We start from the raw sequence: 22,969 nt of genomic DNA, 5'->3' as shown, positions 1-22,969 counted from the left end.
ACAGCACACAGAGCAACGGATGGAGGATCACGGGGCTTGGGCGCTGCTCTAAGAATGACTGGGGGTGAGATATTCAGATATTTTACAGCCCTGAGGCTCCGTAGATCACATTTCCCCAGGAGTCCAAAAAAAATGTGTGTGTTTTCTATGAGAGAATAACTCGAGGAATTTACAAGGCACCCGAATAAAAGTCCTGAGATGTCCTGAAGTAAAAAAAAAACTTTCCAACTTTGTTCAATTCATTGTTTCTCAAACTAGTTTGACTCTGGAACCCTTATTTGTAACTTCTAGTAATATTCTACAGGTGAAACACACTTTGGGCAGTGTTCTAAATGATGTCTAGGGTAGTTCTTTCACCTCTACAATGCCCTGAATTTTTCCACTTTTCTTACAAAACTCAAAACCCAATATAAATTGAAAGTCCAGTTGAACACTGAGCAGCCTGCAAGGAAACATCACTTTTTTTTTCTTTTTTTAGCTAAAGATTTCTCAATGAGGGCTAGTCCAAAAGGAAGCACATGAGGTATACTCAGTAACGTGAATAATAGCCCATCTTGATATGTCTCCTGTCAAGATATCCCAAGTTACCTGGATCAGTGTTTTTCAGACACAGAGAATAATCTCACTCGGGAACATCGTCTTTGAGTTCCAACCGCAGCAATATGCAGAAAAACACTACCCTCCAGCTTGGATTGGACTACATAAGATTTTCTAAACCAGGATGGCCAACTAGGATCCTAATCTTCCAAGTGCTTGGACCTTGGATAGGTCAACTGGCTGAAGGTTGGACAGTTGTTGGTTTAGGTTGGAGATCAAAATTCAGTCATCCTGTAATACAGATCTTGTTCCTTTTGGGTTTACCACTAGGGGTCACTAAAGAGAGATAGGAGACAGTCTCAATCTTGTCTAAATAATTCCAAAATAGCCATGGGCTTTGGACAACATACAAGGTTAGTGTCTCTCTAACTTTAATGGGCATATGAATAACCTGGTGGTCTTGTGGAGATTCTGATCCAGTAGGTCTTGGGTGAGGCCGCAGAGTCTACATTTCTATCAAGCTCCCACATGATGTCGCTGCTGTTGGTGCAGGAGGTGAGGTGCTAGAGCTTTGGAAGGTCTCAAGATCAGTTCAGCTCCCTTGCAGGAATCCAGCCTGGGTCCCTATATCCTCAGATCTTCCACTTCTCCCCACCCCCCCTTCTCTTTCCTCTTCCTCCTCTCATCCTCCTCCTCCTCCTTTTTCTGCCAGCTCTACTCTGAGCTCTCAATCTTCTCAAAGGACACCTTTGCAACCATTTGTGTTTACAGCTTTTCCTCATGAGATCTAGCTTGGTAACACTGATATTTATTGTTGAAATAAACACTAGAGAAACAGAGGCATTTCTTCTGAAGTGCTTCTCTCTTTTTGCATATATTGCATTTTGTGTAAGTAGATGAAGCTAGTTTTGAGTAATGGCAGTTCTGGCTGAGCTAGGCCAGAGTAGATGGATGACATTTTATGTCTTTGGTGGTGGAGGCTATTTGATTTTATTCTTCAACCCCAACTATAAAGTTATTTTAACCAATGAGAGATCTATTTCTATGCTTTCAGAGTTGAGGAAAAAAGACAATTGCCCACGTAGAATCCAGAGACTTTCATTTTCCACACTTTGTGGTAAGTTACATGGAAGTGAAAGTAAGTGATAGAGTAATCCTTTTCGGTGTGAGAGATGTGAGACTGGACCTCTATCTCAATTATATATATATGTATAAAGATTTTTATTGATTTTTTTCTAATTATAGTTCAGAAAACTTGGAAAACATAGAACCTCATTTTTTAAAACTAGTTCCCAAATACCACCACCCAGAGAAAACTCACAGTTAACAATTTTTCGGTATGATGATGATCTTCCAGTCTTTTTTGTATTTATATGTGCATTTTCCTATGATTATGGAATACTGTTATACAACCTGATACATTCATTTAGCAATATAGACTAAACAATATCCCATTTCAGTATTTTTTACAAATAATTGTTAATGCTTTTGTGATAGTCTATCAGAAATACATTCCACAGTATACTTAGTCTCCTATTGTTGTATATTCAGGTTGTTATTAATTTTTCACATTACTAAAAAAAACTTCATGAGCATTCTTATACATACATCTTTACCCATACCTTTCATTATTTGGGTTGGAAAATTTCCAAGATGTGGAACTGGTAAGCCGAAAGCTTTTGAAAGGCACTCATGAGGTTTGCCTGGGAAAACTGCACCACTGTGCGTCAGCAGCGGCAGCCTGTGACAGGACTCTATTAAGATAGGCACAGCACAGGTGCTTAAAACTGGGATTGGCGGTCAGATTGCCTGAGTTTGAGTCAACCCTGGAATATCATTTAATCTCTGTGCCTCTGAAGAATTTCCCTATGATTATGGATAATGCCAGGTCCTACAACCATAACTTTGTTTTATGGATCAAGTGACAGAATATATGTCAAGCCTGACACTGTAAACCTTGAACAAACGTTAGCTGTTATTATTATTTTCCTGCATGCTCAGCCATCGTCCCAGGTCCTTACATGCCAATGATCCATAAATCCGCTTCTATATTTTTTGCCAGGGCCCTCTGCTGAAGTCAAGGGGACTGGTAATGGACAGGATAACCTTCCCAAGAGTGGGCGTTAGAAGAGGGAGTATATGAAGGCGGCCTTCGGTCACCTAGGAAGGCTCCTTGCTGACCCTTTCCTGGACGTGGAGGTGCAGAACGACCTGGGCCGAGTGAAAGCGACCAGCGAAGGTCACGCCGGCCCAGCAGCCTGGAGGATGAGACCCACCACCCACAAAGCCACTGGTGGGGAGCGGGCGAGGTCCCTGTGTGCGGTGAAGGAGCAGGGCACCAAGGAAGGCGGGCAGCTGCCTCTTGTTTTCAGCAAAGGGAGACGTTGAGGTGTCCATCAGGACAGGACTTCATTTGCGTGGGAGGGGAGAAGGGCGCTTCTGACTACTTTGCATTGGTGTGTGGGCTGGACACAGTGAGAAGGAAATTAAGCCTCCGCGGTGACAAAGTGTGTGTGATTGCGGAGGAGGAGGACGCCCGCAGGCTGGCCCCGGGCCCGCCCCGCCCCTCGCTTGCCTGGACCCTCAGGGAGCCCGAGGGGAGTCCCGAAGAGGACCCTGCGGGAGCCCGTGGAGCTGGAGACAGCGCATTCCTGGCGCCTCCGCCACCCGGGTCCTGCGGTCCTGCGGGCTGCAAGGAGGGGAGGAGCCGCTGCGGAGGGCGCAGTCCCCAGGGGCCTCCCTTGGGGTCTCCACCTTCCCCGGACTCCGTGGGGGTGCGCGTGGGAGGCCCGCACCGCCCTTCCGCAGACCCCGGGGGAGAGAGGAGCCAGGTTCGGCCAGAGGCCAGAGACAGCAAATGTCCCACACAGGCCCGCTTGGAAATGCTGGGCACCCGGCTGAGGGGCTCCGCGGTGTGTGGGAGGACATTCTGCTCCCTAGTCATCAGGGCTATAAAGCAGGAGCTGAGAAAGACACCTCCCCATCACATAAGCTAGAGGTCAGAAATCTTTTTCTGTTAAGTACCAGAGAGGAAATATTTGCCTTTGAGGGCCATAGTGAGAGATGAAGCCAGCTGGACTTCCTGGGTCCAGTGGGGACTTGGAGAACTTTTCTGTCTAGCGAGAGGATTGTAAACTCACCAATCAGCAATCTGTGTCAAGCTGGAGGATTGTAAATGCACCAATCAGCACTCTGTAAAATGGACCAATCAGTGCTATGTAAAATGGACCAATCAGCACTCTGTACATGGACCAATCAGCACTCTGTAAAATGGGCCAATCAGCAGGATGTGGGCAGGGACAAATAAAGGAATGAAAGCTGGCCACCCCAGACAGTAGCGGGAACATGCTACAGTTTTATTCTGTTTGTGGAAGGTTTGTTCTTTCAGTCCTCACAGAAATCTTGCTGCTGCTCACTCTTTGGGTCTGTGCCATGTTTAAGAGCTGTAACACTCACTGCGAAGGTCTGCAGCTTCATTCTTGGAGTTGGTGAGACTACGAACTCTACAGCAGGAAGAAAGAAACTGCGGACTCAATAGGGTCTCTGTTGCAACTGCTGGAGTTCAAGTCCCAAAGCAGCCACACAGAATCAGGAAAGTTATGGGTGTGGCTGTGCTTCAATAAAGCTTTATTTACAAAACTGAGATCACAGTTTGCCAACCCATGATGTAATTTTCTAGAACACAAGTCCTATTTTTTATTGGTGTCATAAATTATTTTTTTCTAAAAAAAAAAGTAGTACTCTATGGGTTTTTTCTTCTAGGTGATGACCTGTAGAGGCACTATCTCCTGTTTCCTTTCGATTGACCTTAAAGCTTCATTTCCTAGCCACTGTGAATCCTGCGTTGGCTAAGGCCCGTTACTGTTTACACATCTTTGTCTAGGACGTTTTTAAGGCACGTGCTCTGCAGGGTACATTCGCCCAAGGTGTTTTCTTTGCAAGTTCTCTTTGTTCTCTTTGCAAGTTCAAGTAATGAAGCCATATTTACAGCATCTTCAAATGTAATATCACCTAAGAATTTTAACACATGAACTCTGAAAAGTTGACTCCATGATTTTGGTGCCCTTATTGCCAGACAGGCTGTGCTAAGAAGCAAAGGTCCCCGGCAGTGGCTCAGCCTGTAATTCCAGCCCTTTGGGAGGCTGAGGCGGGTGGAGCACGAGGTCTGGAGTTTGAGATCAGCCTGGCCAACATGGTGAAACCCCAGCTCTACTAAAAATACAAAAATTAGCTGGGCGTGGTCGTACACCTGTAATCCCAGCTACTCGGGAAGCTGAGGCAGGAAAATCGCTTTAACTGGGGAGTCGGAGGTTGCAATGAGCCAAGATTGCACCTCTGCACTCCAGCCTGGGCTACAGAGTGAGACTCTATCTCAAAAAAAAAAAAAAAAATCAAGGAGAGAAAAGAAATCTTTGCCAAAAGATTTCTCGTGAGACTAAAAAGATGTTGAATAGATCCCAAATCCATGGCATGAGGAAGAACAAAATCTGATCACCTAGAACCTTGCCCGTGCACCTGTCTCCTCCCCGGCTCACACTGGACGAGACATAGGATGTGCTCAGCTATTCGTCTCTCCGACAAAATGGTGGTGCAGTCATTGCTTCTGAAACTATTCATTTAAGATAGGTTAATGACAACAGAAGTAGCTTAAACGAGATGAAAGTTTATTTCTCTCACATGAAGAGGAGACTAAAATATGACACTCCAAGGCTGGTGTGGAAGCTCTTTGGTATCCCCAGGAACTCAGGCTCCTTTCTTTTCATTGCAACCTTCTAAACCTATGACTTCCACCTCATGATCCAACATGGCTACCCAAGCTGCAGCCCTCCTCATTATCTCCATTCCAGTCAGCAGAAAAAAGGACAGGGAAGGGCACATGTTATTGACCAGCATTTCGTTTCCTGGTCATATCTAGCCATAAGAGAGGGTGAGAAATGTGGATGTGGATATATATATATATATATATATATATATATATTTTTTTTTTTTTTTTTTTTGAGACAGAGTCTCGCTGTGTCACCAGCCTGGAGTGCAGTGATGTGATCTTGGCTTACTACAACCTCTGCCTCCCAGATTCGAGCGATTCTTCAGACTCAGCCTCCCAAGTAGCTGGGACTACAGGCACATGCCACCCCACCCAGCTAATTTTTGCATTTTTAGTAGAGACAGGGTTTTACCATGTTGGCCAGGATGGTCTGGATCTCTTGACCTCGTGATCTGCCCCTCTCAGCCTCCCAAAGTGCTGGGATTACAGGCTTGAGCCACCGCGCCCAGCCGGAATGTGGACTTTTTAGGTGGGTAACAATGTGCCCAGATAAATGTTGGGATTCTTTCATTAAAGAAGAAGATGGTGGGTATTGGGAGACAGCCACAGAGGGAGACTGTTATTTATCTAATAATGACACAAAAATATAATGATGAGTCATGAGAAGTGCTATGAAAGAGATAACTACTGAAGTGGATAAAAAGCTATGTTTGCAGGGGCAAGGAGTGTTTAGAATGTACTGGGGGGGGGGGGGGGGGGGGGGGGGGGGGGGGGGGGGGGGGGGGGGGGGGGGGGGGGGGGGGGGGGGGGGGGAGCTGAGTGGTTTGGCAGGGGGCAAGGAGCTATTAAAAAAAAAAAAAAAAAAAAAGCTACCCTTAAAAAGGGGACTCTCAGCTGATACTTGATTCATGAGTGGGTTTTATCCAGGTATAGAAACAGGAAGAAGAGCATTCCTGGCAGAGGGCACAGCACATGGGAATCCCATGAGTCCAGGGGGAATGTGGTGGTGTAGTCCAGGGTTGTTGGGGGGCGCGTTCAGGGGCAGCTCTGGATTATCAGGGACTTTAGGAGTCATGTTACAAATTGTGAATCTGATTTAGTAAATCATCTGGTAAAGGACTGGGTGTGGGGAGTGGTGAGGGAAAAGAGTGTGCTCCAGGTAAAATGGTTAACACTGAGCACTGTCAGCCAAGAAATCCCATCCATGTTAGTTATTAGCCATGGGAGTCTCTCTAATCCACAGGAGACAAGGGCTTCCAGCTGCTAATGAAGCTTCTTGTTTAGGATCAGAGAGTCACAGAACCAGAAGATGGGTTTCTCAGAGCAGGTTTTTCTCTATTTGCTACCTAATGAAGTTCAACAGAAGTAGAGGTCTGTTGATAAGCCACTTCCACTGGCTAGGAGCAACTAGGAAAAAACTGGAAACAACAGAATGAAAGGAATGAGAATTGTTCTAGTGAAAGGAGGAGACTTATTCCTCAAATCTGTACCCATTTTAGGTGGTATGTTATCTTTGGGCTCAGGTGAAGCTGACTTATTCCAAAATCAGTTTAAACTTTAGAGTGAACCACTGGGCTTCTGAACTTCCAGCCTGGAAGAAGTTTAGGTTCATCGAAGCTTCCTGAGTTTTTAGTTGGAAATGAAGCCTGTTTGTCTGAATTGCTGATCCACCCCTGATCCCAGGAACTTGGCCTGTGCCTTTGAGGTCACTGCTGGACTCGGGTGAAAATTACAAGCTTAAGACAGAAACAAACTGTCATTTCCTTGTAAATCAAACAACACTGATGGAGCAAAGCAAAAGTTCAAGGGTCATCACTGACATTACAAAAATGTTTTCTTTGCTATATATTTTAATTATGCAAGTAGAACTGGAAATGAGTAATAAACACACTGCAGTTAAGAGTTTTGTTTTTAGAGTGTTCTAGACGGATGAAATGAGCGACACCATCATCTTCATTACAAAGCTTGCCAAACATTGCTGTTTGGGGCAAGAGTGCTCAAGAACGGGGACTGGGGAAAATGTCCAGATGGAACATTTGAAAAGTCCAGACCTGGTATTCATGTCCCTTTGTCACCTCTGGCCAACGTGCACAAGTAGATTCATCTTCTTTCAACAGATGTATCCAAATAACACATTCCTTTACCACAGAAATGTTACAACATCAATAACAGAACCCCTTGGGGCCTAGTTATCTAGGTAGGAAAATTACTGACACCCAACTCTGTGCTCCATGCTGCAGGGAGGTAATTACCCCATGATAACCTGGGGCGATTTGTTCTCTGAATGTCTCATCTCTGTTGCATTTTCTGGATGCCTTCTTTTTCCATTAAAGAAAGCATTTATGTCCAGAGAAGTCCTTTTAGAAGTCACTGAGGTTCTAAAAGTTAAAGGGAATGAATTTAAAAACACAGCTATTTTACCTACTTCTTGAAAACAAAAAATAAATAAATAAATAAAAGCTGACATCTGGTAAGTAAGAAACTTCCCCTGGAACCCAAGTAACTAACTTTTATTTTCTCATCATGAAAGGGACGGATCTCCATTGGTGGCCTTTCTTATTTACACCACACACATGGCGATGGCTCTGACATCCAGTTCCTTTAGTATAAACAGAAAGGATGGTCTTTTTCTGTGGAAGTTAATGAATTGAAAAACAAAGCTGTTCTGTATACCCACTCATTCCAAACGAATAAAAGAACTACAGTGTTCTAAGACTTGGGCAAAATAGTTGCATTCAAATTAATTTTGCCCCCTTCTACCCTCCCCCTCCCCACTTCCCACCACTCCCTCCTTGCCTTTTTTAAGGAGAAAAAGAACCATTTAATCACCTTATAAGGGCAGAGAGCAATAAGGGAAGGGAGCAAGAGTCATGAGGCCCAGATCTTATTCTTGGCGCAGACAGGGGCTTGCTGGGTGATCCGGGGCTGTCCCTTAACCGCCCTGCGCCTCTGTTGATGCAGCTGTGATATGGGGACACAGATGTGTGTATGTGGCACTGATGTGCAGCCTTTGGTGAGAGGTCCAAAGCTAAATGTGGGGTCCATTCAGCTAGTCGTGGGCTGTTTCTATGTGAAATTGCTGTCTGCAGTGCAGGAATTGGGAGGTGACCTGGTAGGTCTTGGATCAATAACTAGTAAATAGATGCACTGAAAAAAAAAAATGTCCAGGAGAGGGGAGTATGTCCCTGATGGCTGGGAATTAGATTGCCATGGCAACCACAGCTACGAAAGAGCTCATCCCAATATCAGGCATTTCTTATCAGTAAGCTATGGTGCAGAATTTTCCTCTGCAATAGTAATATGTTTTTGTGGTGTATTTTAAGAATAAAGACGAAAAAGAATGAGCACGCCTCGGCTCCACTGGGCAGCATCTGAGCACCCCTCTCGTGGTGGAGATCCGGTCAAACACTGCATCTGCAAGGAAGGGGACTCTGGGAATTTGCCCTTTCCTTTTGAACTTTATTGCATTCACCAGTCAAAGTCACTTAGGATGTTATAGTTCCTCTGAACTGGTTTTCTGCTGTGCTGGGCATCAGAGACAATATAAGCAGGGCTGAGCCACCTTCCTGCAAACAAGCGTGCTGCCCTTGCTTCTTCCGAATGCTCTGTAGAGTCCGTGGACTTGCATTTCTGCCTTTCCAATGGCTTTCCCTGCTGCCCCAAAGCATTTCCTCCCTGTTCTCTGTGGCTGCCCAGAGCTCCACCGACCTAGAAACTCTTACAAAATGACTTGTGAGAATAGTGGAGATTTGTACACTGTAGCCCAAAGTCTAAGCCTAAGAAAGGAGGCCCAATAGTTGGTCTTACTCATGGCTATCATGGTGGGTGTCTTTGAACCTGGGTTGGGTTAATAACCACCTGGTTGCAAGGTGCTTGAACCTCATGCATAAAAACAGAGGTCCTGACCAAAGCAAGGCCATGGAATGGGGCCTCAGGCCATCCTTCTCCCTGACTGTCCTGCAAACACTTCACTTCATTCTATCTTTCCAAACAGCATTCTTATTCACAAGAGATTCTAAAAATTTCACATGTGACAAGCTCCCAAACATCCTTTTGAAAGCGATGTGCATTTTGACTTCTCCACATATTATGCATTTCAGGTGTGCTGGGACCGAGTCCACTTTGCATGTCCTGTCTTACCTTCTTCTCCTGCTTCAGTCACTCCTCCACTGTACCACCAGTGTGGAACAAAAAACTGGCCACCTTCTCTTTAAAAACTCCTCCACTGCATGCAGATGAGGTCCAAATTTCTTTGCACTGCCTAGGAGGCCCTTCTTGATCTGGCTCTGATCATATCTTCCTTTCTACCCCTACCTCTCTCCACACAGCTCCAGGTCTGTGGACCCATGGCTGCTTCTGGAATGCATTTCTTTCCTTTCTGTCTCCCTTCTTTTCTTTCTGGTGAACTCCTATGCATCCTTTAAGATTCCATTTAAATGTAATATCTCAAGGCTTCTCTAGAGGCTGGGTCTACTCTACCTGGAGGCAGAGTTACTCACCCCTTTTATCTGAGCTATCGCTGTCCCTTTGTGAGTTCCTCTTTTGGAGGAAGCATTACATTGTAAGGGAATTACCTGCTCCTGTGTCCATCTCCCTCAGTAAACTATAAACTCCTCGTGGGCAGTAATAAGGTCTTACTCATCTCTGTGAAACTAGTTCCTAGATCAAGGCCCACAGGTGCTCAATGAACAGGGCAGGAATGCACGTATTCAACTCCAGGGGCTGATGAATATAATCCTTTGTTTTAAATTTTGGAGACCTCTAGTAATTGAAGCCACCAACAATTGATATCAATTTTCTTTTTTTTTTTTTTTTTTTTGAGACGGAGTCTCACTCTGTCGCCCAGGCTGGAGTGCAGTGGCATGATCTCAGCTCACTGCAAACTCCGCCTCCCGGGTTCATGCCATTCTCCTGCCTCAGCCTCCCGAGTAGCTGAGACTACAGGTGCCCACCACCATGCCTGGCTAATTTTTTGTATTTTTAGTAGAGACGGGGTTTCACCATGTTAGCCAGGATGGTCTCGATCTCCTGACCTTGTGATCCGCCTGCCTCGGCCTCCCAAAGTGCTGGGATTACAGGCGTGAGCCACTGCACCTGGACCTATAAATTTTCTTTATTTCTTGAGTAGGTATTAAAGTAAATTCACCTTTAGAACTATTGCAAAGATGGAGATAACACCTTAGGGTGAAGAGCTCCGTGTAAATGAAAAAGTCGTGTTTTAGACAGGCTCCCCTAGCGGAGAGGCTGGAGGCCAACAACTCCAGGAGCAATCACACTTGAGCTCTACTCACAGCTCACTGTGGCCAGACCCTCCTAAGCCCTCCCTTTGCACTGCCACAGAGCCCTGCCAACAACTTTCCAAAGGGAGCATTATTATTATTCCCATTGTGCAGGTAGGAAAACTGACAATGAGGTAAGTTACAAAGTCCTGCAGCCGGTAAAAAGCTAAGCAGGATGTGAAGCCAGTTGGTCTGATGCTGGCGCCTCATGTTTAACCGCCCCCGCCTGCCTTTTAATGAGCAAGGGGGGTAGGGTGGGTTATTAAAGCGGCAATAATAATAATTTTAGGCAGCCCTTACTGTGTGTCAATCACGGCTCTATGTATTAACTCATTTAATCCTCACAATGACCCTGTGAGAGGGCGACAATTATTATCCTCATTTTACAGATGAGAAAACAGACAGCAAGGTTAGAAGTTTGCCCAGAGGCCACAGAGCTAAGAAGTGGCGAATCTGGGATAGAAACCCAGACAGACTGGCTCCAGAGACCTGCTCTTAAAGACCTGCTCGGCAACCTCCCAGGAAGCCAGGACAGGGCTGGCTGTTCAGGCAGGATCCAGGGCCTCGAGGGCATGAGGAATTTGGGGTTCTCAGGGACCTCAGCCAGGGCCCACAGTAATGACCCTCGGCCTAGCCCAAGTCACTCTGCATAGACATCACATCTAAGTTTGCGATGTTCTTGCCCTGGAAACACGAGGTTCCTGGCAGGCAGTCCGAAGGGCAGCCCCAGCCCCCTCTGGGCGGACACTGGAACCCTCAGACAGCTCTGTCCTCAGGGGCTCTGCCATTCCCCTGCTCAGCTGCTCTCCCCAGGGGGTCTGCCGCCTCCAGCTGTCCATGCTGTTCTCATCCTCTGCTCATGGCTTCAGCTTCCCTGGGCTCCCACTTTCCTCATAGCCTCGATGGCCAGGGCCCCTGTGGTCCCCTCATCGTGGACTGGATTCAGCCTGCTGCTCACTCTCTGTTCCTCTTGCGCACTTGTCTCAGCCACAAATCATTTTATTCTTTTTACTTTTCCTGATTCTGGTTTTGGAAGGAAGGTGCTGATAGGCCTAGTTCTTTTCTTTTCCTTTCTTAGATGGAGTTTCACCCTTGTTGCCCAGGCTGGAGTGCAGTGGTACGATCTTGGCTCTCCACAGCCTACGCCTCCCAGGTTCCAGCAATTCTCCTGCCTCAGCCTCCCAAGTAGCTGGGATTAAAGGCACCCGCCACCACATCTGGCCAATTTTGTATTTTTAGTAGAGACAGGGTTTCTCCACAGTGGTCAGGCTGGTCTCGAACTCCTGACCTCAGATGATCCACCTGCCTCAGCCTCCCAAAGTGCTGGAATTACAGGCATGAGCCACTGAGCCCGGTCTAGTTCAGTTTTTTAAGCTGAGCGTGGTGTCGGTTACGGGCCAAGCTGTGAACATATTCTCCTCTGCTCAGGTGTGAGTGGCTGAGCCAGCCCTAGGAAGGCACATGGGTACCAAGCGTAGGAGGCAGAGCACAGACAGTTGGGAAAAGAAACAGGCCCCCCGGGGCTGCCTCTTCATCAGGGGATGAGGACAGGCAGTCTCCTTGAAGGGTCTGCACATGTCCGATGCAACACCCTGGGATGTGGACAGTCTCCTCGTTCCCTCCAAGCCTGACCCACTCCACATCCAAGGAATATTGACTCTATGGCCAGAAGCAGGAGCATCCTCCCTGCGATGATTGAGCGTCTGTGAAACTAACTGTTTCCTTCAGGCCCCAGCAGAAAACAGATGGCACTTGCAAGCAGGGTGACTGGAGCGAGCTGAATGGAGGAGCTATTTACACAGCCATGGGCAGGATGAAGGGAAGCCAACAAGGGCTGGCGACATGTCTTGGGGCCATGCTTTGGAGAGCTGTCACCATTTCCAGACTGAAAGGGCAGGGCAGGGAGCAGACACGTGAGGCCAGAGAGAGCCGGAGCCCTCGCTGCAGCTGGGTCTGCAGGAGATGGCCCCCTCGCCCCTGCCCGCATATGGCTTTCAGGGAAGGAAAGCAGCCTCTGCCCACCTGTGACTCAGAAGGAAGGGAGCCGGCAAGATCAACATCTCCACCACCCTTCCTCCTGCCCTTTGATTTACTGCCAATGCCGCTCTCTGGCTAATCCAAACTGCAGCCAAAGGGCCAGGAAGCCCGGTGAGGCCTGTGTAGAGGCCAGTCGGGGGCCCACACCACCGCAGGAAGGGAGGGAGGGTGACCCAGGAGGGGCAGCACACACACGCACCTTGGCCGGGAGCCACTTGCTGCCCCAAGGTGACAGTGCTGACTTGGGCTCAAGAAGTAGCATCTTCCCTACTGATCACATTTAAGCTATTTAAAAATCCGTTAAAAGTAAAAAGAAATGGCCAGGTGCAATGGCTCACACCTGTAATCTCAGCACTTTGGGAGGCTGAGGTGGGCAGATCACAAGGTCAAGAGATCGAGACCATCCTGGCCAACACGGTGAAACCCCATCTCTACTAAAAATACAAAAATTAGCCAGGCGTGGTGGCACACACCTGTAATCCCAGCTACTCGGGAGGCTGAAGCAGGAGAATCGCTTGAACCCAGGAGGTGGAGGTTGCAGTGGGCTGAGATTGCACCATTGCACTCCAGCCTGGGCGACAAGAGCAAAACTCCATCTCAAAAAAAAAAAAAAAAAAAAAGGAAAAGGAAATTAGGCTGCTGGAGTACAGCTTCCTGGAGCTTCCGCCATGTTTTCCTGGGATCTCATGAGGATTTCCACTTCCATGCAGAGTGGTGGAATATTCCCATAATACCAAAAAAGGCATAGACGCTGGATGACAGACCTGCCCAGAACTCACTGTTTAGCTGAGGGTGTGCAGCAGGGATGCAGTGTGGATGGCCCAGGCAGAGGTGGGGGGTTCAGGAGGATGTTCACGTCTCAGAGGAGTGTGGGAGATGGTCATTGACAGCCAGAAGTCAAGCATAAGGTGCAATCCTGGAGAGAAATGGGAAGTGGGAAAATGCTACATTGAATTTATCCTGAATTGACGAAGGTTAAGCTTTGGACATGTGCCAGAATGGGGTCTTCACATAGAAATGACATTTTATTTAATTTAAAAAACCTATTTTAAAATTTTGCACACCTGCCTTTGGGAGTGGCATATTCCATAGGCACAGAAAATTCTATTGCTGTTGACCTGGCCTGGTGGGCTCACACCTGCAATCCCAGCACGTTGGGAGGCCAAGCAGGAGGATCACTTGAGCCCAGGAGTTTGAGACCAGCCTGGGAAAAACGGGGAGACTATGTCTCTACAAAAAAATAAAAAATTTAAAAACAAACTAGCCAGGTGTGGTGGTGTGCACCTATGGTCCCAGCTACTCAGAAGGCTGACATGGGAGGATTGCTTCAGCCCCGGAGGTGGAGGTTACACTGAGCCATGATTGCACCACTGCACTTCAGCCTGGGTGACAGAGTGAGACCCTGTCTCCCCCCTCCAAAAAAAAAATTTATTACTGCTGTGTTAGGTAAAGGACAGTGCCGAAATCCGCAACTACCGTGCAACTTCAGCCCTTTCTTTATCTGCATGGCCTTTACCATAGATCTGTTCCCAAAGGAGGAGTTTGTCCTGAGTTAAAAGGTGTTAATTGATGTAGTATTCAAGTCTATAAAAAGTTGATGATAGAATAAGATATGGCACTTGGGAAAGTTGCTTCATTATTTCATCTTTGAAGGCCCAAATGAAGGCATGTTTAGATAAAAAAAAAAATACCTCCCAGGGAGTTAAAAATATACTGGCCCCAGTCTATCTCTTTCCCATCGCTCATGCATGTTCACACAAAGAGGAAGCCACTAAGGATCCTTGATGTTTAGTTGTTCTAGAAGTTTGTGGGAGGCAAAGAGGTTGAAGGTCCTGGCATGTGCCTCTAATTTATTTCCTTCTACTTTCCCAAGAGTGGGAGAACAAATATTTGTGAACTTCGTGTTATTAAAAAGTTCAGTCTGTCCGCTTAGCTGTTACCTATAATCCCATCAGTTCTCTGGACCAAGAATGAGCTTCGATGTCCAGATTAATTCAATTAGGCTAACAAATTCTGATTTTGTGTGGTTAACAAAAAGCTGCATGTGAGTGATTTCTCTTTCAGAATGACTCTTTTGGCATTCTGCTGTGTCTTTTATGCCTTTCTGCTGAGGCATCCACCAATCCACTCACGACAGCCCCGGGGCAAAGGTGCAGACGTTTTGGAAGGCCTTTCTTCTTCCCAATCTTGGTCTCTCTTGCTCTCTCTGCCTTACTTTCTCCCTCTCTCTCTTTCTCTCCTCTCTCTCTCCCCTCTCCACAAACATAACTAATACTTAACAGGTTGTGGTTGGCGTTTTCCTAACAATCAAGAACTCCAAGCCTTCCTCACCTACTTAAGATCTATAGTGGCTGAGACCCATGGCAGTGCCCTTGGCTGCTAACCTCACACTTGACAGCTAAGCACTTCTCTCCCAGGTCTCATGAAATTGGGAGACCATTCTTTCTGCAGTTATCCTTGGGCAGTGGTTTTCACACAGCAGGGTGAAAACTGAAATCAATGCAAGATCATGACCAGAATTTTAAAAACAATGAAATCTAATAGAGTTGAAAATATCAGGCTATGCTGCATAGACTCAGATGGATCTGAGACCTTTGTTTCATTTGTGCCTATTTATTGAATGCGGTGTGTTGGCTTGTGGTGTAAACTGTATTTCTTATTGTGGATCACTGAAAAAATGCGAAGCCACTGAAACAAAGGTTATTGAAGGGCAAACTCCTCAATTCACAGCTAAGTTTTTACCATGAAGGCTTGGCCTGAATGAAGTGGTGTCCAGGGGCCCTGCTGGCCTTCAGGTCCTTGTCTATCTCCAGGTTTCCAGTTTCTCAAAATCATTTCCAATTCTAATTCTATCCCCCAAAGGGCTGTTCACCACCACCTGTCCTCAGATATCTACCTCCACTGAGATTCCAGGCCTCAGAAAAGGGAGTGCTTGGGCCACTCCCTGGCCCATCCAGCAGTGAGTGGCTTTAAGGTGGGCAGCCAGTTCTGCTGGCTAGAAAACTCTTGAAAAGGTGGACCTGGGATGGTCTTACAGAAAGACTTTTGTCCTTTCCTCTTCCTTCCCGCACATTCTCTCATCCTCCAGCCCCAGACCAACTACACCACTGCTGGGAAGTCTTTGAAATGGCCTTGTGAAGCTCTAGTAGCAGCTATATGAGGTCTCTCACTGGGGCTCCACCTCCCAGCCAGAGAACTCCCAAGAGGATGGCAAAGCCTAGACTCTTCTGTTCATTCCTGGGTCATAGTCTACTAACTTTTTAAAGGGATGCATGAAATCCTATCATTTCAAGCCCAAGAGAGAATTTAAACTTCAGTTTAAAAAAGCAGTGATTCAATATTTTACCCATTGTGTCATTCCATTCTGTTATTTAATCATATATCTCTCAACAAACATTCATTGAGTAACTATTTTTCTGTGTGAGGCACTATGCTAGGTGCCAAGTACCGGGCTAGGTATTCAATAGCAAGCAAAACAGAGAATGCTGAGTCCAGGTCAAGAGACAGTGATCCCCCAAATAACTGTGCTGTGATGTGATACTTGTTTTCATCGATGTGGGAGTGCAGTGCTGTGATTTCTCAGAGCAAGGACATGTCACCGGGCTTGGGAACCATGGGAAAGGTTTTACAAAGAAGGGGACGAGAGCTGGGTCTTGAGGGGCTGGGAAATGGAGCTGGCTGGAGAGGAGCCTCTAACGCAGACTTTGGCTGGGTTCTAATGAGCTTTGTGTGCCAGATGTAAAAGGATGGATTATCCTGAGGGCAACAGGGAGCCAATAAGGATTTTAAAGCAGTTGATTGATATGATTCAACTTATAAACAAAAGTGTTCAATCCAGCTTTGTTTGCAATAGCAACCAATAAGGGGAAAAAAAAAAACTGCCCATAATCAGAGGACAGATTCTGTCATTCATTGAATATCTATACAGTAAAATAGCACATGGGCAATAAAAATGACAGCACATTTGATATTCATCAGCACAAAAGAATCCTTGTTGGAATTTTATTGAAATGCTTTTCCCCACATTTACTACTGTCATACTTTCTTTTAAACTCAGATTTAAAAATTCTGACTTTGACTCTCAATATGTTTAAAAATTGCAAAATAAAAGTCCTGTGCAAAAGAAAAGAACCTCAAAATAAAAGAATAACATAATATAAAAATAAAAGGAATAACTCCAGATCATAGTAAAGACCAGAATTCCTTCTAAGTTTATCACATTCTTAGGGCCATTCCTTAAACTCTGTAGTGATAGTAATAGAAACATACAACTTTTTCCTCTTCCTTCCCAAGTTTCAGTTTCAGGACGCTATCCCTGAGACCTCTTACCTGCATTGCCTCAGCCATCCTGTGGTCACAGTGTTTGGTCCGTATATTCTGCCCCTGCTCACGTCGCCCTTCATCCTGCACCAGCCAGACATGCTGCCTGTACAGCCCACTGGTTCTGGCAGCCAGGAGTTTCCTAGGACAAGCAGCATCGATTGTGCTCCACTCAGATCAAGGAAAGAGTTCTCCTCACCTCTTACCTGGCAAATAAGGTATGGATTTCCAGCTGTGGTTTTCATCAGCTGGGGTTAGATCCTACTATAATCTAGACATATCACTTGTGGTGGATGAAGATCCCTTATGGGCGGTAACAGAGAAAGTTAAAAGGATGAGCATTTAAGTAAGTAGGACCTAGTACAAGAACATAATATGATCTAAATCTCAGAAAGAAGCTATGATATTTAAGAATTTAGCAATACATGTTAAGTAAAGAATATATAAAGTTTCTTTACAAGTGAGGCAGCATTCCAAATGTCTTTGAAATGGCCTCGTGATATATCGTGAACCCAGATATATGTCCCATGTAGTCCAGTTTTTGCAGTCTCATTCCAAGAAAACACATTCAATTTAAGACAATTTCAAGAATGATAGAAATTTTGCTACAGATTTTCTGAAAGAAATTCATCTTTAGAAAACTTCCCGAAGATCTTTAGAAATATTTCTGTTCCCCAAACTTCAGTACTCACAGTAGCTACCAGCTACCTCTCCTTTCTCTCGCCCACGCAGCTTTCTCATGGCTTCCCCACTGACTTTCTCCTTCAAACGCTCTGCTTCCTTCTCCTCTGTGCCACAGTGGACCGCAGAATTGGCCCCTAGGACTTCTGTTTCCATTTGCCCCTATGCCAGACCTCTCTAGGATGGCCAGAGCATCTAGAACCACCTCATCTCCTGAGCATCCCTAGCACCCTCTGGGCAAAAGCACATGAGAGCCGCTAGGAAGCAAATCTGTTTCTCACTTCAACAGAAAACTCATGGAGCATTTTGGGGAATAAAATTCTCCACCTTGTTAACAAATCAGTAAGGAAGGATTATTCAGTAATTGATGGCTGACGCTACTGGTTAACAATTTGGGAAAAAATATTACATTTCCTTCCCCCTGCCTAAATACATCCCAGATGGTTTGAAGAGTTTTATGTAAAATAAAAATCTAAATGAATTAGAAAAATATCGGTGGATATTCATCTAGTCACATAAAAGTCAAGAAAAAAAAAATCATAAAGACCTTGGCTATAACTTCATAAAAGTTTACAATTCTACGTGTCATAAAATGCCACAGAAAGTTTTAGAAATGAAAAACTAAAGGAATATTTGCAATAGTTGCAACAGATAAATGTTCATTCTCAATTATTTAAATAGCTCTTATAAATCAATATGAAAAAGACAAATGCTTTAACAAGAAAAGGGGCAAAATTGTAAACAGGTAATTCAAAGACAAATTTAAAAAGCTAATAAATATTGAAAAATAAGTGTTCAGCCTTGGAAGGCCAGGCATACTCTACCAGAAGAGGGAGGCAACGAGGTCAGTGGCTTATGGCCTCTGTGATGTGTGATGACAAAATCTTCCTGCCTCCATACATTGGATATATTCTTAGTGACAATCGTCATAATTTCATGGACCTGGGAGTTCTATTTTCTTTTTTGTTGTTGTTGTTGTTTTTGTTTCTTTTGAGGCAGTCTGTCTCTGTCGCCCAGGCTGGAGTGCAGTGGCGTGATCTTGGCTCAGTGTAACCTCTGCCTCCCAGGTTCAAACGATTCAAGTGCCTCAGCCTCCTGAGTAGCTGGGACTACAGGCACCTGCCACCACGTCTGACTAATTTTTGTATTTTTTAGTAGAGATGGGGTTTTGCCATGCTGGGCAGGCTGGTCTTGAACACCTGACCTCAGGTGATCCTTCCATCTCGGCCTCCCAAAGGGCTGGGATTACAGGCATGAGCCACCATGCCTGGCCAGTTCTGTTTTCTTTAAATCACTGTACATTGTATACACTCTTAACAGGTATGAAAATATGAAAATCCTTAAATAATCCAGGTGATTTAATGGAATACCTAAGTAACTGGTAGTTAGCACTAAGCCCATGAATTTGGTAGACAGTAACTTATTTGGCCTTCAGAGCATCTGATGTGTGAGTGTGAGTGTTTCTCAATAACTAATGTGATTCTGAGGCTTGCATTTATTTGTTCACCCCTCTAGGTGGACAGCCTGACTGTTATTTCCCTTATATCTCACTCTAGGTGGACTGGAACAATTTCTAAAGAGATCAGGAAGTATCAGGGAATGGGATCTATTCAGTCTTTCAGATACCTGTAAGTTGAAGCTGAAAGTCAGCCTTGCTATCCATGGAACCTGCATCTACATATCCAGGTACTTTTTGCCTACTAAATCCTCTTCTCATTTCCCAGAACTCAGCCTATCCCTGGGCTGCCTTTTGAAGCTTCTATTACTGGCTAACACAAATGGTAGTCAGCCCAACTTTTGATCAATATCTTAGAAGAATATTTTGCCACTGTTCTCAGTAAATGAAGTGATGTTTTCTCTTTTTATTAGCAATGAGAAGATAATCCATGTTGTTTCTAATAAAATCGATATATTGAAGCTATATACGTGAAAAATATTTATAGCAATTTAGGAAATACATCACATGAAAACATTTTCACTCTGGTTGTAAAAAGGTCTTGAATTGACTTAATGAGGCCAAACATGGCAACAATGCCTTGGGTCTTCAAAAACTTTCTCTGGTCTTGAGAAACCTCCTTGGCTGTAGTTTGAAACAGGCCTGGGGATTAGTTGAGCTTTCCCCAGGGCTCTGGGCATCACAAGCGAGTGCTGGTGGTGGGCGTCTGCACTTCCATGATTATCATGTTCCATCAGATGCTTTTGCTGTCTCACTGGGAATATGAACTCCCTGGCACTTGCCCTTCTCAATGACACCAGTGGCACCTGCAACTTTACTGGAGAGCTTTCTCTAGCTACAAAAACATGCCGAGGTCACACTTGGGAAGTGGAAGTGCCAGGCATTTATCATCTCCTCAGCCAATAATAAAGAGGATAAATACCCCAGCAGCCTCACCTTGGGTAGGACAACTCAGAGGCACATTTGGTACGGTCTCCTAGAGGTCCCCAGCAGGATTGAACTCCATATCCTGAACAGCAACCTGTTGACTGTAGGCGGCCCTCTCCCCACAGTCCTCACTTACCCCCTCTCCTGCTAGTGGTTCCTGAGATTAGTTCGCAAATGAGCTTCTTGCACATGAATCTGTGTCTCAAAATCAGCTTGTGGGGGAACCCAACCTACTGCAATGTTGCTTAATAGTTGTTGTTTTTAATTTGTTGACACCATTGCCCATTGCAACCCACGTGATGTCCCTTAGGTTAGTCTGAGTCTCTTGGTCTGTCTAACATACCACTGACATTAGGTTCCATGTCAGCGAGTATGAGGACCTCATAATTATACTTAGCCATTTATTATAGGTCCAGGCAGCTACCAGAGCTGAATTAGGTGAATAGGAAAAAGAATACCCAACCCTCACTACTACAACAGGACTATGATATGATCTCACTGAACTCTTGATCCTCTGCCCCAACCCCCCGAAAAAAATCCTGCTCCTCCTGGAGCTTCCCCATCTGAGTAAACAGCAACCCCCAACATCGAACTGTTCAAGCTACACCCTTGGCCTTCTGCGTGACCCTTTTCTGGCTCTCACATATTTTACTGGACTTATCAGTGAATCCTGATGTCTCTGCCATCAAAATACAGATGCTCCCCAATTTACGATGGGATTATGTCCCAGCAAACCCATCATAAATTGAAAACATCATTAAGTCAAAAAAGTATGTATTATACCTAACCTACCAAACATCAGAGCTTAGCCTGGCCTGCCTTAAACATGCTCAGAACACTTAGGTTAGCCTGCAGTTGGGCAGAGTCATCTAACACAAAGCCTTTATTTTATTTTATTTTTTTTACAATAAAGTGTCGACTATCTCATGCAATTTGTTAAGTACTGTACTGGAGGTGGAAAACAGAAGAGCTGTATAGGGCCTGACATCCACAGCTGAAATCACAAAGGGCCTGAAGGATGTGGGACGCATTGAACTACAATTAATTGGATGATGGGGATGCTACTGTGACAGGGTCATCCATGTCTGTCTTCTGATGAGCCTCAACAATAGCTGGTAGCAGGCCCTGGGGCATCCACACTTGTCCATGGCTTGGCCGGCATGGACTTCTTCAGGAAGATCTCCAGTCTTGGTCGGGTTTAAAATGTAAAATAGCAAGACAGAGTACAAACTGTGAGGGGTAATATCTTTTCATTAAGCGTAGACTTTACTTCATTCATGAAATGTTTTACTGAATGGGAATCATATCTTTCAGTTGAAATGATTTTTCTGCTTTAGTAAATTACATGAGATATTCAACACTTGGTTATAAAGTGATGGTGATCGTGGTTGCGTGGCTGACTGGGAGCTGAGGCTCACTGCCGTACCCAGTGTCTAGAGTGTCATACTGCATATCACTAGTCCAGGAAAAGATCAGAATTCAAAATGTGTACTGTGATTTCAACTGAATGTGTATCTGTTTTGCACCATTGTAAAGTTAAAAAAAATCATAAATCAAGCCATCGTTAGTCAGGAACCATCTGTATATCCAAAATACAACCGCTTTTCATGGCCTCCTCTTCTATTCTCTGGTCCAAGCTAGGATCCTCTCACCTGGACTATTGCAAGAGCCCCCTGTTGGTCTCCCTGCTCCCACCCTCATCCCTCTATGGTCTAATCAGTGGTTGGTAAACTTCCTCTGTAAAGAGCCAGATATTTCGGGTTGGTGCAATTATTTTCACACCAACATAATAGTATATATTTCAGGCTTTGCTAGCCTTATGGTTTCTGTTGCTTTGCCCTCGCAGCACATAGACAGCCACAGAAAATAAATAAGCAAATGAACATTGAAGTTTGAATTTCACATCGTTTTCATGTACCACAAAATATTACTCTGTTTTGACTTCTTATCAACTATTTAAAAATGTAAGAAACACTTTTGGCTGGGTGCGGGGGCTCACTCCTATAATCCCAGCACTTTGAGAGGCCGAGGCGGGTGGATTGCTTGAACCTAGGAGTTCAAGAACAGCCTGGGCAACATAGGGAGACCCATCTCTACAAAAAATACAAAAAAACTAGCCAAGTGTGGTGGCACATGCCTGTAGCCCCAGCTACTCAGGGGACGCTAAGGTGGGAGGATTACCTAAATCTGGGGAGGAGATTGTGCCACTGTACTCTAGCCTGGGTGACAGAGTGAGACCCTGTCTCAAAAAGACAAACTCCAAAACTCACTTTTCTCTCCAAAACCCACTCTTTTGTTCAGGCTGCACAAAATCAGGCTGAGGGCCAGATTTGGCCCACAGACTGTATTTTGCCTGCGTCCCCCTGGTCTAATACCTAGCGACAGTCCAGTCCTCCTAACACCTGCAGGACAATGGCATCCCTCCATAACCAACCTTCCCATCGCTGCTCACCTCCCTCGGCTTAGCAAGAAGAGTCCTCCAGGGCTCCTGTTTGCCGCTTCCCAGCTCTGCTGGTCTCCACAGCGCTTAACACCTCCGACCCTACTGTCTGTTTTACCTGTTTATTGCCAGAGTCCTCACACCCCAAATTAGAATGGAAGTTCCATGAGGCAAGAGATTTTATGCCCCCAAATCCCAGAACAGTGTCTTTAAGCACCCCCTGAAGAATTGTCAAATGAATGAATGAGTGGATGGATGAGTGAGTCCTTCCCATCCTTCTGCGATAGTTGAGCACCAACTGCGGCATGTCTCAGTAGAAACACCCTGCAAGTGTTCCATTGAGCTAATTAGCTTTCCATTGTGGTTGAAATCTATTAGAAACCTGAAGAAGATTGGCCATTTCCTATTACCTGTTCTTCCAATTTTGCCTAGTCACAGCAACAGAGAGAAATGAACATCTTTTCATCATTGGTGGTGTACTTGACTTTCAGAGCAGAATCAATTTTTTTTTTCCTGAAATGAAGTTC

This window comes from Nomascus leucogenys, chromosome 1a (genome assembly GCF_006542625.1).
Source record: "Nomascus leucogenys isolate Asia chromosome 1a, Asia_NLE_v1, whole genome shotgun sequence".
NCBI classification, from domain to species: Eukaryota; Metazoa; Chordata; class Mammalia; order Primates; family Hylobatidae; genus Nomascus; species Nomascus leucogenys.
This window is presented reverse-complemented; position numbering follows the sequence as displayed.